The following is a 13,899-nucleotide window of genomic DNA, read 5'->3' as shown; positions in this document are numbered from 1 at the left end:
CGGAAGCCATACCGATTTGATTTCGCGAGGTGCCAACGCTGACGCGTGAAGCGATTGTTTGCGGGGCAACAACCGCCACCAACGGAGCCCGTCCGCACGCTGCCAACTTCGCGCCGGCGATCGCCAAAGCCGCCGCCAAGCACCCATCAGCCTCGCTACGGCTGATTGTATTAATCTACGGCGGCAACGACTGTTGCGTGTTCGCGCACACGCACACTCGCGCACACGCACACACCCGCACACACGCACACGCGCACCCTCTTGTCGAACACACTCTACCCGTCCCACACATTTCCCCAGCACACACTGCAGCCGCCGTCACCTAGCAGGTGTAAAAAGTAGACGGCAAAAAAAAAAAGAGATGTTTGAAGCGACGCATTGATTTTGTTTTGTTTACTTTCGTTTTTGTGCAGAAATCTTAACCTACAAGGGCTCTCTTCGCACTTTAAGAAGACGCGTATGCTCTGGATCGGGGTTCTCCATAGGGAGGGGGGCTGGGGGTGAGGGGCCCGGGGCAAACCACACTGTGTGGGCAACCCCCCCTCCCCCAATGCCTTCAAACTATTCCATCCCCCCACCCCCCCAAAGCGCGGGGCCCCGGGCGGTCGCCCCTATTCGCCGTACACCCGAGGGACGGCCCTGCTCCGGATTGTAAAACGCTCCGGCAAGTAAGGCGCACCCAATGCATGCCGTGCGTGATTCGTTCACGCGATTCGACCGGAGGCGCTGCAATGCTCCGTGAAGTTAAAATGAGAATGCCCAGTAATCATCGAATGATGGACCAACGTCAGTCCGACATTTCCAACCGATCCAATATTGGCATGTTTCTCTTTGGTTCTTTCGGTAAAGTCACGTATCAAGAGAAAATTATAAATTAAATACTAGCATACGACGTTTCGATTGCGATCGTATGCTAGTATTTAATGCATTATTTTCTCTTGATACGTGACTTTACCGAAAGAACCAAAGAGTAATTCCTGCAGTCACGAAAGCTCCAAATTAAGTATTGGCTAGTTTACTGGGCGGACTCTTTAATCAAATCGCAACTCGTGATCATTTTTTTAATCGCAAGCATTGGGGGATGTGGAGGATGAATTGTCACGAGGCCCATTAAGAATTATGACCTATCAAGCAAGTAAGACGCACCTCTAAACTTGTGTAATCTCTATTGAGTAATTGTACCGATGTCCATAAAGTTATACAAATCAATCTGGGCACAAATGAAATTAGTGGATTATAACACACGCACCCCAACTTTTGCTTAAAAATACAGGGAGAGGGGGGAAATATAAACCATAATCCAGAGAACAGGGTAATACTACGTTGCTCTGTTAGCAAGGATTTCAATTGTGCAGCGTCCATGCGTTGCTTCACTCGGGATATTGTTGCTATGCACAGAGGCTGTGAATGAGATACAGGGATTTACTCAGATTGGCACAGGCGTGACTTGGTCAAACACCAAACAACGGCCATAAATATTACCTCCTATTGCTGCATGCGGCAACGCGCAAGAGCAGCTAGATGAAGAAGAAAAATTACGAGCAATAAAATATGACCGAATGGGCTTTGGGCTCCGACTAATGTATTTTGGGATTTAAAGTCACTCCAGTGCAGGAATTGGACCACTGTGGGACAGAGCGTAAGGATAATCGGGTAGGTGAGGGATGGAATTGTAGCATTCAATACACTGGAAATGCTTATCAAAGCTTTCTTTGAAAATTATGTAGCCTCCAATGATTTTGCAATCACAAAGTCGTCAATGAAATGATTGCGTCGTATGTTTCGACATTTTATTGACAGCATTTTGATACTTTATTAATAAGATAACCACATTTTACATTGGCTTGTACATCAATGTTATGCATCATGTCAATCGTATGGAATATCCATGTGTCGCGCACCACAAGTCGTTTTCGATCATCTAGCTCCACAGATGCACTGCAGCCCTTTATAACCTGTCAAAAGAAGCCATCTCTGCACTGAAACACCACGAGACTGTCACGTACAATTTATCAATGAGCGTCTGGGAGGGCGATTGGCTCTCGGTGAAATAAATGTAGGTATTTCCTTTCACTCCCTCTCACCAAAGCAGTCGTCACGCCTTGCCTGAGAGCATATGAACTGAGCACTGTCATCTACTTTTTGTTCCGATGCAATGCCGAGAGACAAAAAAAACGTGGAAGGACAACAATGGGACAAACGCGCAAGCTTCAATCCAAAACCAAGTGCCACGCACACTTCTCTTCACCTGGCAAAGTATTCGGGGGCACCACCAACTTACCGGCAGCAGGTAGCAGCTGTGCACCACGTGACAGCCGATGGCTCCTGAACAGAGAGGGCGGCAAGAGGACACAAAGCAAAAATGAAGTTGCATTGCACCAGAGAAAGGCATCAATTCATTGCGAATATATGGACTCGCGTCATCGTGGTCAACAGGGGAATAAAACGAGACGTCACGACGGCTCGATGCGATGCATGCACAGCGGCACTTCGTGCAAATCTCTGGCGAGCGTGATCGCGACCTGGTTAACCTTGACGGAGAAAACCCAACCCCGACAGCCATCCTCCTCGATAACAAGAAACGTAATCCGCGGACAGGCACCCAGCAACTGCTGAATGCGAGCGCATGGCTTATTACCGTGAGCGTTCGGCGCAGTTTCCGTCAAACCACGCGGAACACTTCCGTCGGAGAGGGTTGTGACAGCACTCGGAATCCCGAGAATCAGGGGGTGGGGGGGGGCCTCCCCCAAGTGGTATTTCACATTGGCCCAGTGCCACTCTGACCACCAGTAGCTAATCCATTCCCATAATCCCTTTGGTCTCACCCCCCCCGCAGCCTCCAACCCGTTGACTCTCAAAATTAATCAACACCCCCCCTTTCTCCGCCTGTCGCAAGGTGTCTCGCACCTTGCGAGACGGCATCTCGCGTCACTAAAAGGCCGGGCTGAAAACTACGTGGGACGTGAGCTGTCAAAATTACTCTGCCACAAAATCAATTTGCAGCAGTTCCCCCCCCCTCCACCCCCACCCACCTCGCTAGGGATGTGCCCGCGCGCGCCGCCTGCAAACAATCCGCTGCAGACAAATTGCATTTCCAACGGGATTGAGTCCCCATTTTTACCGCCCAACCGCCCATTTCCGCCGTCCTTTTCTTACCGACCACTTAACGGCAAGCGACTACCGGCGAACAACCGCGAGAATTCTTCGCCATAATCACATCGGAAGCGTGGAGGACCCTCCATTAACCTTCCCTGCCCGGCGACTCGTTTATTTTTACCGCGTTTCGATGTGTGAACGCTTTTTCGGGGAATTGCAGCGCACGCCCCGCCATTTATTTTCGAGCGTCGCCGTTGCGCGATATTTCAGAGCACGCCACCCGACTCGCAAATTGGTTGGGCTGCACGGAGTGCACTTTCGGTGATTTGCAAAATACAGCTCGGGTACAAAGAGAGAAAAAAATTAATATTTCACACATTAATTCCCGATAAAGGGTTTTTTCATAGAAAAATATATGCAGGCCGTGCCCGAGAGTAACAAGACGTACTCTGTGTCACAGTACGCGTGTGCACGCATCAGTGGTTATTGAACCTGCGATATGTGCATGTGATTGAATTATGCACATGCATGTGTGTGTAATATACTACTGTATAGTGAACAAGGCTACTGGGCAGTTGGAGGCAGTCGCCCTCAAGCAGCAACAGAGGGCAGAGGAGTGACGCTCACAACAACGAGCGGAGAGCCGGGCGGTTAAAACACAGCAAGCTAGCACAGTAGGGGGCACAGGTGGTGCATCTGCAAGTCACCTCAGTCAGTCAATTTATGGCACCTGGGTCTGTCCCGTGACTTCCTGCCAGCAGGCGTTCGACACTTGACGTGGCCTTAACGTGCACACAGCCTGGCACAGGCACCGTGATGATGTTACCGCCACTTATCAGCGAATGCCGATTGTTATTGTACTCCTGTACTTCATAGGTGCTCGCTAACAACACTTGCCGCACAAGTTTGTTTAGGCCATACGGGGGATGTTTGTATTTGTGCAATATAGTGCACATTACACATGTAAGCCACAGGCAAAGTGTTACCATAAATACAAAACTAAAAAACCATGCGAGCCTGGTGCTTAATTAGAACCGCTACATGTGAATCGCACACTGCAATGTAAATGAACGTGTTAATTTTTTTATTCCGCTAAAAACAATTAAACACTGGGGGCTGTAAGTATCCATGAAATACAATTAATGCATCATTTCTCCAAATCTCAATCGTCACTGATGCATGTACGAGGCGTTCAAATATGTAATATGATGACGACTTGCACGTATCAACATTTTATACGCGACAGTACTGGCATCTGGCCAGAGTCGAAGAGTTGGGCAAGTTACTCTCTAGAGGGCTGAGAGCTCCGACTGGCGGAGCCCAGCAGTGGTCTGCCCAAGCAAACTGCAGGGCTGCACCTTTACCTTTGCCGGGTTTGTGATGAAGCCAGTGCTGCAAGACGCAAGCGCATTGTGCCACGTGTATCCGGCGACCGCCGTTCAACACCGAGCCACGGCTAACAGCGGTGGCGAGCGAGGTCTGAATCGACGGCAAAGCCCTACCGTCACCAAACCGCAGTTAACCAGTGGCGGTGAAGTATGGTGAAACAACCGTCCCCCGCCCCGTGTTAAGACACAGCGCGGAGAGGCCTTCATCCAGCAGTGGCTTGACAAAACGTCTGTAAAAATATGTTTTTATTACATTGCACTGAGTACCCCTGAAAACCCGCATTGTAAGCGGAGTAAAAAAGGTGCAAGTGCCATCAACAGGCGGTGGAGTTAAATAAGCACACGCTTTGACGGTTGGGAGAGAGAGACTGAAAGGAGTTTATTGTTTATTGGTTAATAAAGACGTATTTATTGTTACGAGACCATCTCGAGAGCAAGTCACCTTCGACAACATAATTAGTGAGGTGCTGAGCCAGAAAAATAGACAATGAAAGTGAAATTATTTACGATAAAGCCCCTAGTGTCTCCGTCAACATCCGAATAGGCGTTAGCTGACAGATGTTTACGTTTCCATTACATGAACAGAGTAAAAACAACAACAAATCTGCAATAGATTGAATCACAGCCTGCACCTTGGGTGAAAGTGGCACTCCATCTTCAACCGAGTCATTATCATAAACCCGCGTAGCTTTCGTGATTAATAATTACCCGTGTCCCTACACGGCCGCATTTGATCAACTAACTTCTTGTTATCGCCAGAGAAGTGGGGTGGGTGGGGTTATTTCTGGTGTCACCGGATCGCGGCGCGGTACTACACCGAGATAAGATACGGCACGGCTCATGCCACGTGCTTCCCCAAAAAGTTATCATAGCAGCCGCCACCACCACCATGCAAATCGCCACTCTTTTATGGTGCAGAATCAGAATCTCGATCTAGACTGGAGGAGGAATCCGAGGAGGCTCTGAAGCTCTTTTTGACAGATGTCCAGTCGGGGTGGGTCAGCAAGTTACAACAAACGATACAAAACACATTCCTCCTGCTGAGGGAGCTGGTAGGAACGTTGGGTTGCTCGGTCAATGGCCAGGGTCAACGGCGGCGTGGTGTATTCCGCAAATATGCCCGACTGTGAGGGCGGTCACAAGCCGGCGTGAGTAGGTTAAACGTTGAGTTTTATAAGGGCACCACGGGGTGACCAGCCCCTCCTCACACAGCCCTACCCCTCCCACCCCCACCCTCCACACCCTCCCCTCCCATCCACACCCAGCCCCACCCTCCCCACCCAGCCCCTCCCCACCCTCCCCACCCAGCCCCTCCCTCCCCACCCAGCCCCTTCCTGCACGACGGACGGACACAATAATCCCCTGTGGGCTGGTGGAACCAGTGGATTCCTACCAGTAAAAATAACAGGAGTGCAAAGTAGAGAAGAGGTAAGCGCAAGTCACTAAAAATAGATAAAACAAATACAAATAAAAAAAAGTATAAAAGTACAAGTTGCATAGGTACGTATATTCCTGGCGATTTTCAACACGAAATGCAAGCTTGGGTAAGGCAAAAGGGGCCTTATAACAGAAGAGTTTGACAAGACAGAACCGTCGCGAATGTATTGAGCCACAACAAAGCGACGAAAATACAACACGGCAAAGCATCAGCGCGCGGACAACCCGAGCCGCCGAGTACGGACGTTGAACTTTTTTCACTCTGTACATCGATAACCGTGCTAATCGGATGTGCGGGCGGGGGGAGGGACACCGAACTAAAGGGAAATTCGTTTTCAATGTAGATTTAAAAGTGACATAGCTCCAGTGGCATCCTCATATCGGAAGGCAGAGCGTTCCAGACGGGCATCTGAGAGAGCGCGTGCGCGATGCGGCGACCCGTCTTTGTTCGACGTTAGCCAAAAGCCACTGCTGCCGCTGCTGCCGCCGCTGCTGCTGCTGCTGCAGGGATGACCGACGGCGGTTCTCTCCGTAAGACGCCGCACTAATTGTGGCACCCACGTGTTAGTTTAACGAATGTAACAAATGGGTTTCAAATAAAAATTGACTGGAGCCAGAAACCCCCCACACTTCTGAAATGTCTACAACGCCTTCATTATCCCATCATTTATCTAACGGGGATTATCGTTGCGTGTCAGTGTCATAGCGCAAATCCCACATTTGAAAATTGCCCGCAATTAAATAAAAAAATTAATAACTGTCCCTTGCTAAAGAGATAATGAATCTCAATGGGCTCTCATCTGGTAAAATAAAGGGTAATAAATCAATCATGTTTCTTTAGTCTCATTTAAAAAATTCCAACATAGGAGTATTCCGGCCAATTCGGTGAGCCTTGCTACATTACTGCACGTTTACGATACAAAGGCAAAAATAACGTGCCCACTAACATTCACTGAACCTTGTAAACAGATTGCTTACAATTCATAATAGAGGTTTTTTGGGTTAGATCACGTAAATATATAAATGTGTCGTTCAACCCGCCACCACCCGGCACAGCCAATTAGTAAGGTTTGTCCCGCAAACAGAACATGCCAACCATTGGAACCTCCTTTGCCAGGAGCAAAATATGATAATAGTTTTTTTACCCTTTTATCTGGCAACAAAACTGACACCTTTTTTTACAAGGAGTCATGTTTGCATTGACCACAATACCTGCGATCGGAAAGCAATCAAAAAACACAACTCTGATAATGTATGCACTGTCCTTGAAATGTATTGGTCCACACCCGAGACGACTAGGCTCTAAAAAAAGCTGTTTCGGGTGTGGACCAATCAATTTCAAGGACAGTGCATACATTATCAGAGTTGTGTTTTTTGTTTGCATTCCGACTGCAGGTATTGCGGTCAATGCAAACATGACTCCTTGTAAAAAAATGTGTCAGTTTTGTTGCTAGATAAAAGGGTAAAAAAAACAATTATCAGAACATGCCAATTCGTCACTAGTACAGCACGCTGGTGTGTTGGAGAGTCAAGCCACACCATTTACAATTTTGTACGACGTTTCACCAGTAATTACAACCAGCAAAGGCCTACGTGTTAAACTGCTTACTATTCATTAGTGCATTTGAACACGTAAGTTTTCGCGACCAATATTATTCACAATTAAGGTTTTTGGGTTAGATCGCGTGAAGTATAAATGTTGTCGTAACCCTCCACCACCCGACACAGCCAGTGAGGTTTGTCACGTAAACAAAGCGCCAATTAGTTTACTACCTCAGCCCACCGGTGTGTTGGTGAGTAAATCCACAACATTTACATGTTGTGGGATGAAGTAGTCACTAATTGGCGCGTTGTTTACGTGACAAACCTTACAGGCGGTGTCGGGTGGTGGAGGGTTACGACCACATTTATACTTACGCGATCTAACCCAAAAAACATAATTAGTGCATTAACAATAAAAGTGTCAACAATCCCCCAGATTACTGTTACCAAAAATCACACTGTGACCACACGGGGAAGCTGCCGTGGTTATACGGCAAGAACGCGGTTCTTCGATTGGGGGGTATGTCGTGCACAGCGCGAGCGGCCGACGACGAACTACTTTCATGCGCTGTGCAGCTCACTAAAGCAGTTTGCCGTTCCACGTGGAACTTCTCAGGAACGCATCTACTATCTCATGAGCAAAACGAGGCCTCGCTGCATAGCGGGCTTAGACGTTATTCAGAGATTCTGCCTTTCAATGGAGCGCAACAAAAACCATGGGACAAGCGCAGCCAATGGATGCCGGACCTCTCCCTGACGCCGTGCGGGTCGTGGGCGGTCGTTTAACCATACTTCCCCACGCTGGTCAGTACGGGTCGGTGAAGTCGGTAAGCGCAGATGCGTGACCAGAGAAGTGCAGTAGAATAATGAAATTTGCTGCACTGCCCTCTGTTGCCCGCTACGTAGCCCCACAGGCTATGATAATTCACTATGCATGCTGGTCAACCATTCAAGCATGATCCAGGCTCACTGCTGCTAAGCTTCTGGGATCTTACGAAATTTGGCACACGCAGGTTCATTTGGTCGATGGGTTTAAGACATCATCTGGATATATTTCCTTTCCGTAAAGCAGTTTTCATCATCATCGTCGTCATCAACTTCATTACACCCACTGGAGGCATTGGATGTCTCTGGCAAGGAATGGCCCCAGGTCAAACAAGTGACACCAGTCCAGTTGCAATACAGTACAGGTCTAACGGACAAAAAGACGAAGGCAGGTCAACAGAGAAATTACGCAACAGAATTCAAAGCAAGCAAAACGTGTACAGTGGCGCGTTATCCGAAGTACTAAAAAGGCAACATCTAAAGGTGCAGCCCTGCAATTGCTTGCTCGTGACACTGTTGACAGGGAGCTCTCGAGTGGGTACTTGGTCTCCTCTTCCTAGATGAAAATATGCCTTGGGTTAGAGGTGGGAGCAACCACGCTCTACCGGAGCCACGTGCAAAATGTCAATTCGACAAAGTGTGGTGAAACCCATTTATACCTCTGGGTTGCAAGTCCAGTGCGCAAACCCATTACACCACGGCAGCTCACGTATCCGGTACTCGAGACGAAGAATAAAACGCCATCAAAGTTGACCACAGATGCCAAGTTGCTTTCAGGTTCGCGTGACGTCGTGCACAAACGAATTGGGTTTTCAGAATCTGTATCTACGCTGGAGAAATGATATGAGCTATTGAAGCTTTTTTTCACAGATGCCCCCCGTCGGGGCGGGTCAGAAAGTTACAACAATACAAATACATTACAGGAGTGCAAAGTATAGGAAAGGTAATAAAATGACCAATTTCCAAGCTTGAGAAAGGCAGCAAACAACAGCAAAAACAGTCCCAGACCACACCAAGATAACACGCAGTTCCTCCATAAAATCTCAGGTTTAAATGTTAAGCACTGTACAGTAGCATACAGAGTGCAATACAACTCAAAAGAATGCGTGAACAAAAAAAACACGTTCTGTGCAAACAAGAGTACAGGACAGGCGGTAGTCCACATTAATACAACAGATTTTTATTTTTGGGGGGAAGGGGGGGGGGGCAAAAAAACCGCAACCCACCCTAAAAATATTTCAGGCTGCATACTTTCCAAACAACTACAATACAGTGCAAAATAAACAGTCGGCTTTTGGTCGACGCTCAGGCTAGCCTTTCGCGTTGCACGCACGCTGCGCTGGAAGGAATTAATAACGCGCTGAAAAGCATTACCCCCGGTTCTCCAAACGCTTCGGACTATCGCACAGACGTACGGCGCGACCTTTGGCCTTCATGGACGAGGCATGAAATCAAATCGGAGCTGAGAATTTGTGATCACACGGACGGCCTTAATGAATACGTACACCGCCGCCGTGGAAGGAGCGGTGTTCCTGACGGTGTTCTTCAGCGATACTGTTCCCACAAAACCCTCTCCAGTGCGATCCAAAGAGCCTCTCTCTCTCTCTCACGCGACCGGACAAAATACCCAGGGCCACGCAGTGCCTAAACCAACACAGACAACAGCTAGATTTGAAGCTTTCGTGACTGCAAGGATTCATATTCTTAGGTTTTTTCGGTAAAATCACGTAGGTAAAAAATTAAAATTAATAAAAGTAAAATAAAATAAAAATCACGACGTTTCGGAGGCAACACGGTTCCACCTGAAGACGGAAGCTTGTGTTGCCTCCGAAACGTCGTGATTTTTAATATTAATTTTTTACCTACGTGACTTTAACGGAAAAAACCTAAGAATACAGACAACAGCATCAGCCACGGTCGATTCACTGCTGAATGAAGGCCTACTCAAGCCGCTGTTAACTCTCACGATCCTACGGTGGAATAAATCCACCCGGTGCCTGCATCGTCATCATCACGATCCATGGGCAGATAGCCCGTGAGTGTCCACTGCACATTTCGTCATTGGTTCTCCACTTTCCTCTCTGTCTTGTGCCAATATGCTCAAGTAGTGGGCACATCGTGGCTGGCACCAATCTCTTCTTATGTCGTCGTCAGGCCATTCTCTGTTAGGTCTTCCTCTCTTTCCGGTTCCTTCCATTTTTCCCAAACCAGCACACACTTCGACGTACTCGCTGACACGTTCCACCCCTTGGCTGCTGCTCCATTATAATTCTTGACCTGCGTCTACCATCCCTTCCAGCGGCCGCGTCCCACCCAAGCTACCGCTTGCTTTTCTTAACAGTTTGAGTGATACTCTTAGGTTTTTTTCGGTAAAGTCACGTAGGTAAAGAAACAAAATAAAAAATATCTAAAAGTAATAATATTTTTATTACTTTATTATTTCCATTCTACGTGACTTTACAGAAAGAACCAAGAAGATGAATCCCTGCAGTCACGAAAGCTTTAAATCGAAAAGTAATAATAGAAATAAAATAAAATAATAAATCACGACGCTTCGGAGGCAACACAAGTCTCCGTCATCAGGTGGGACCATCACAGCTAGATTTGCAGGCCTCACTTGATACAGCAAATCTAGCTGTGACGGTCCCACCTGATGACGGAGACTTGTGTTGCCTCCGAAACGTCGTGATTTATTATTTTACTTTATTTCTATTATTACTTTTAGTAATTTTTAATTAATTTTTTTACCTACGTGACTTTACCGAAAAAACCTAAGAGTATGAATCCTTGCAGTCACGAAAGCTTCGAATCTAGTTTGAGTGATGTCACTGACCTGCATGTGTTTCTGTAATCCATGTGTTCCTCGTTCTGTCCGTCAGTGTAATTTGAAACATGCATCTCCCCGTGGTTCTTTGCCCGTCGCAGACGTACATACACAAATTACAATTACTCTCACAATAAACAAGGTCCGCATACTTGGAGCACGCGAGTAAACTGTGTATGCCACATGCAACATTCCGGCATTCGTGCTTAAAGTGACACTAACAGTGTTAAACTCTGGACAAATAAACTGGAACAAAGTTATCAAATTGAAACCAAATATGCAACAAATATAGTGTGCTCTGTCATGCACAGCAGAATGATCAAATTCAATGGCTCCGAGCATATCAAACACTGATGTTTAGGAGTGGTGCAAAAATTGGCTTCGTGTGGTACAATCCAGGCAGGTAAAAATGCAATAAAAAGCTGGAGCTTATAATGCACCGCCTTAAAACACAACACTGGTGTATCAACGTTGCGTAGAGCACTTGCATTTTCAACTGTGCTGCTCAATATAGAAGACGCGTTTTTCTTATTAAGCCGGCAGAAGAGGGGGGGGGGAGAGGCGGGTGACATTTTGTTTGCTTACAACACCGTAAACCTTGTCATTATTTAAACAAAACAAAAAATGGGGCTCGAACAAGCGTGATGCCACATCCTTTCAGTGTTCGTTGCCAGGCGCTAAGTTTGGTCGAGGGATTTTACGGCGAGCATCAAGGGCAACGCGAGTCCCGCCTCGCCCTCTTTGATGTGTGGGGCTTTCACATCGTCCGCCTCGACGGGTCTGAGATGACCAAAGCATTCGTGTTTCACGCGAGCCGATTCTACAGGTGACGACTTCATCACCATCACCACGTCCGTCATCCTTGGGATGTTATTTTTTTTCCTTCTGATTTTGTATTTATCACGATTGTGCCGTCACAGCGTCACGTCCCTAGAAGACAGGCCGATACGCACAACATATTCTTAGGTTTTTTCGGTAAAGTCACGTAGGTAAAAAAATTTAAAATAAATTATTATTTTTATTTTACTTTTATTAATTTTAATTTTTTTTTAAATTACCTACGTGACTTTACCGAAAAACCTAAGAATATGAATCCTTGCAGTCACGAAAACTTCAAATCTAGAATCGATACACACATCTCTTTCGTGAATGGAAATTAAAGACACGAGCCACACTGGTGCAAGTTGTGAACATCCAACCCAAACTAAGGATCGTATAGTAAACGCAGAGACTCACGGAGATGCTTAGAGACTCAATGAGACAGACAACCATAGAGATACAGTCAAGACAAACCACAGCAGTGTGATTGTGGCCATACAACTCAAACTATGGACCACACAGTAAACCACTGTAGCATGCACTCAGCTTACAGTCAAAACCGATGGGGTTTTGTCCTCGATTTTCCGAGCTGGAATTTAACAAAATTTCAGTGCGGAAGCAAATTTTGAGTGTGACGATTTTTTTTGCATGTGCGGTCATTGGTGACTGGGCTGAAACCACGATGAACTCATCACACTTGGATGCAAACCAAGCGTTGGGATTTAAAGCAGCATAATCACAGCTGACGAAGAGCAGAGGCTACCCCTTTCAAACAAACTTTACCCACCGCCAAACAGGGTTGGCAAACATTAAGAAATTACGACGTTAAGCATGCGCGGCAACCGACATCATTACTACGCGCATACGGTGCATCGTTTTAATCAACCGAAAGCGATAAGGCGGAACATATTATTTTTAAAATGAAAATATTGCGGAATTGTTGTGACGTGTGTGCCCCTAACCAGATCACTCGGAAGCTAGGCCAAGCTTCATCTTGGACAAGGCTTGGATGGGCCGACCACCATGCTAGCCAGGTTGTCACAGTCGACTGTTCGGCTGTGTTCTGAGGTGGGCAGTGCAATACCCACGGTCGTACCATCCTTCTATGCTTCCGTGTCTACGATCCCCGCCTTCACCAACGCACGCTACCCATCGGCGTGGTCAACATACGGCCAAATAACCATCCCAGTGACCCGCACGGTGCGGGGGGAGGGCCCTCATCTGACATTGGCTCGACAAAAGGGCCGCAGACAAACGCGCGTGTGCACACCGCGACGTGCGCACACCGCGTGTCAATGGAGAGCCTCTTTCCCCGCTGAATGAACGGCTACTCCACAGGGGGCAGCGGGCCGCTGCGACTCTCTTCGCACCTCGCAAGCACCACCGACGGGGGCCACACGACTCTTACTTTTCCAAGGGCTGTAACCTGCTAACCGCAGCAATGACTGATAAGTGCAATGCATTGGGGGCTAAGGAGGGTGACACTTTTATCCCAGCGCCCCCTCCCACCCCACCCCTGGGCGACATAAACGAGCGACAGGTGCGACGTTTCGGTCGACACGTGCCACTCCCAGCATCCCCAGGATTCAAGGGAATCGCTCCAGACAGGGCACCCTCCCCCCCCCTGCTATACGAACCGAGGGATGGGGGGGGTCGGCCAGGATCAAAGGTCGAGGTTAGGAAGGCTGTTGCTAGTGCTGACGGCGTGCGAATGGGGCGCCGAATCCTCTGGGGACCGACGACCAACAGCTGACCCGGGGCTGGTGAGAAGCCTGAAACCGAAACCTCTCAAAGTGGGTCTACACGACCAAAGCCAACAGCTTAAAGTGTGTGTTACCGTATTCTCCGAATTATAAGGCACGTGTGTCCCCCGCCTGTATTTCAAGACAACGGTTTAGGCGTGCATCTCATAGCCCGGCGAGATGTGGGAGGAAACCAGAGAAGATTTTCATGCAGACGGGAGGATAA

General features: G+C 47.7%; 1 protein-coding gene across 6 annotated transcripts in view; it reads right to left on the bottom strand.

Moving 5' to 3' along the window:
- Positions 1–13,899, bottom strand: part of BCL9L (BCL9 like) — a 170,943-nt gene that overhangs the window by 139,486 nt on the left and 17,558 nt on the right. For 5 of the 6 annotated variants that reach the window (XM_078870093.1, XM_078870092.1, XM_078870099.1 and 2 more), the window contains exon 2: positions 2,282–2,325. The gene's annotated coding sequence lies outside the window, so the exon portion shown is untranslated. Of the gene's footprint in view, positions 1–2,248; positions 2,326–13,899 lie in introns of all 6 variants that reach the window. The other variant, XM_078870094.1, reaches the window with a different exon arrangement.

The sequence above is a fragment of the Lampetra fluviatilis genome, chromosome 29 (assembly GCF_964198595.1).
Source record: "Lampetra fluviatilis chromosome 29, kcLamFluv1.1, whole genome shotgun sequence".
Taxonomy (NCBI): domain Eukaryota; kingdom Metazoa; phylum Chordata; class Hyperoartia; order Petromyzontiformes; family Petromyzontidae; genus Lampetra; species Lampetra fluviatilis.
Note: the sequence above shows the minus strand (reverse complement) of the source record. Positions and strands in the feature narration are given on the sequence as shown.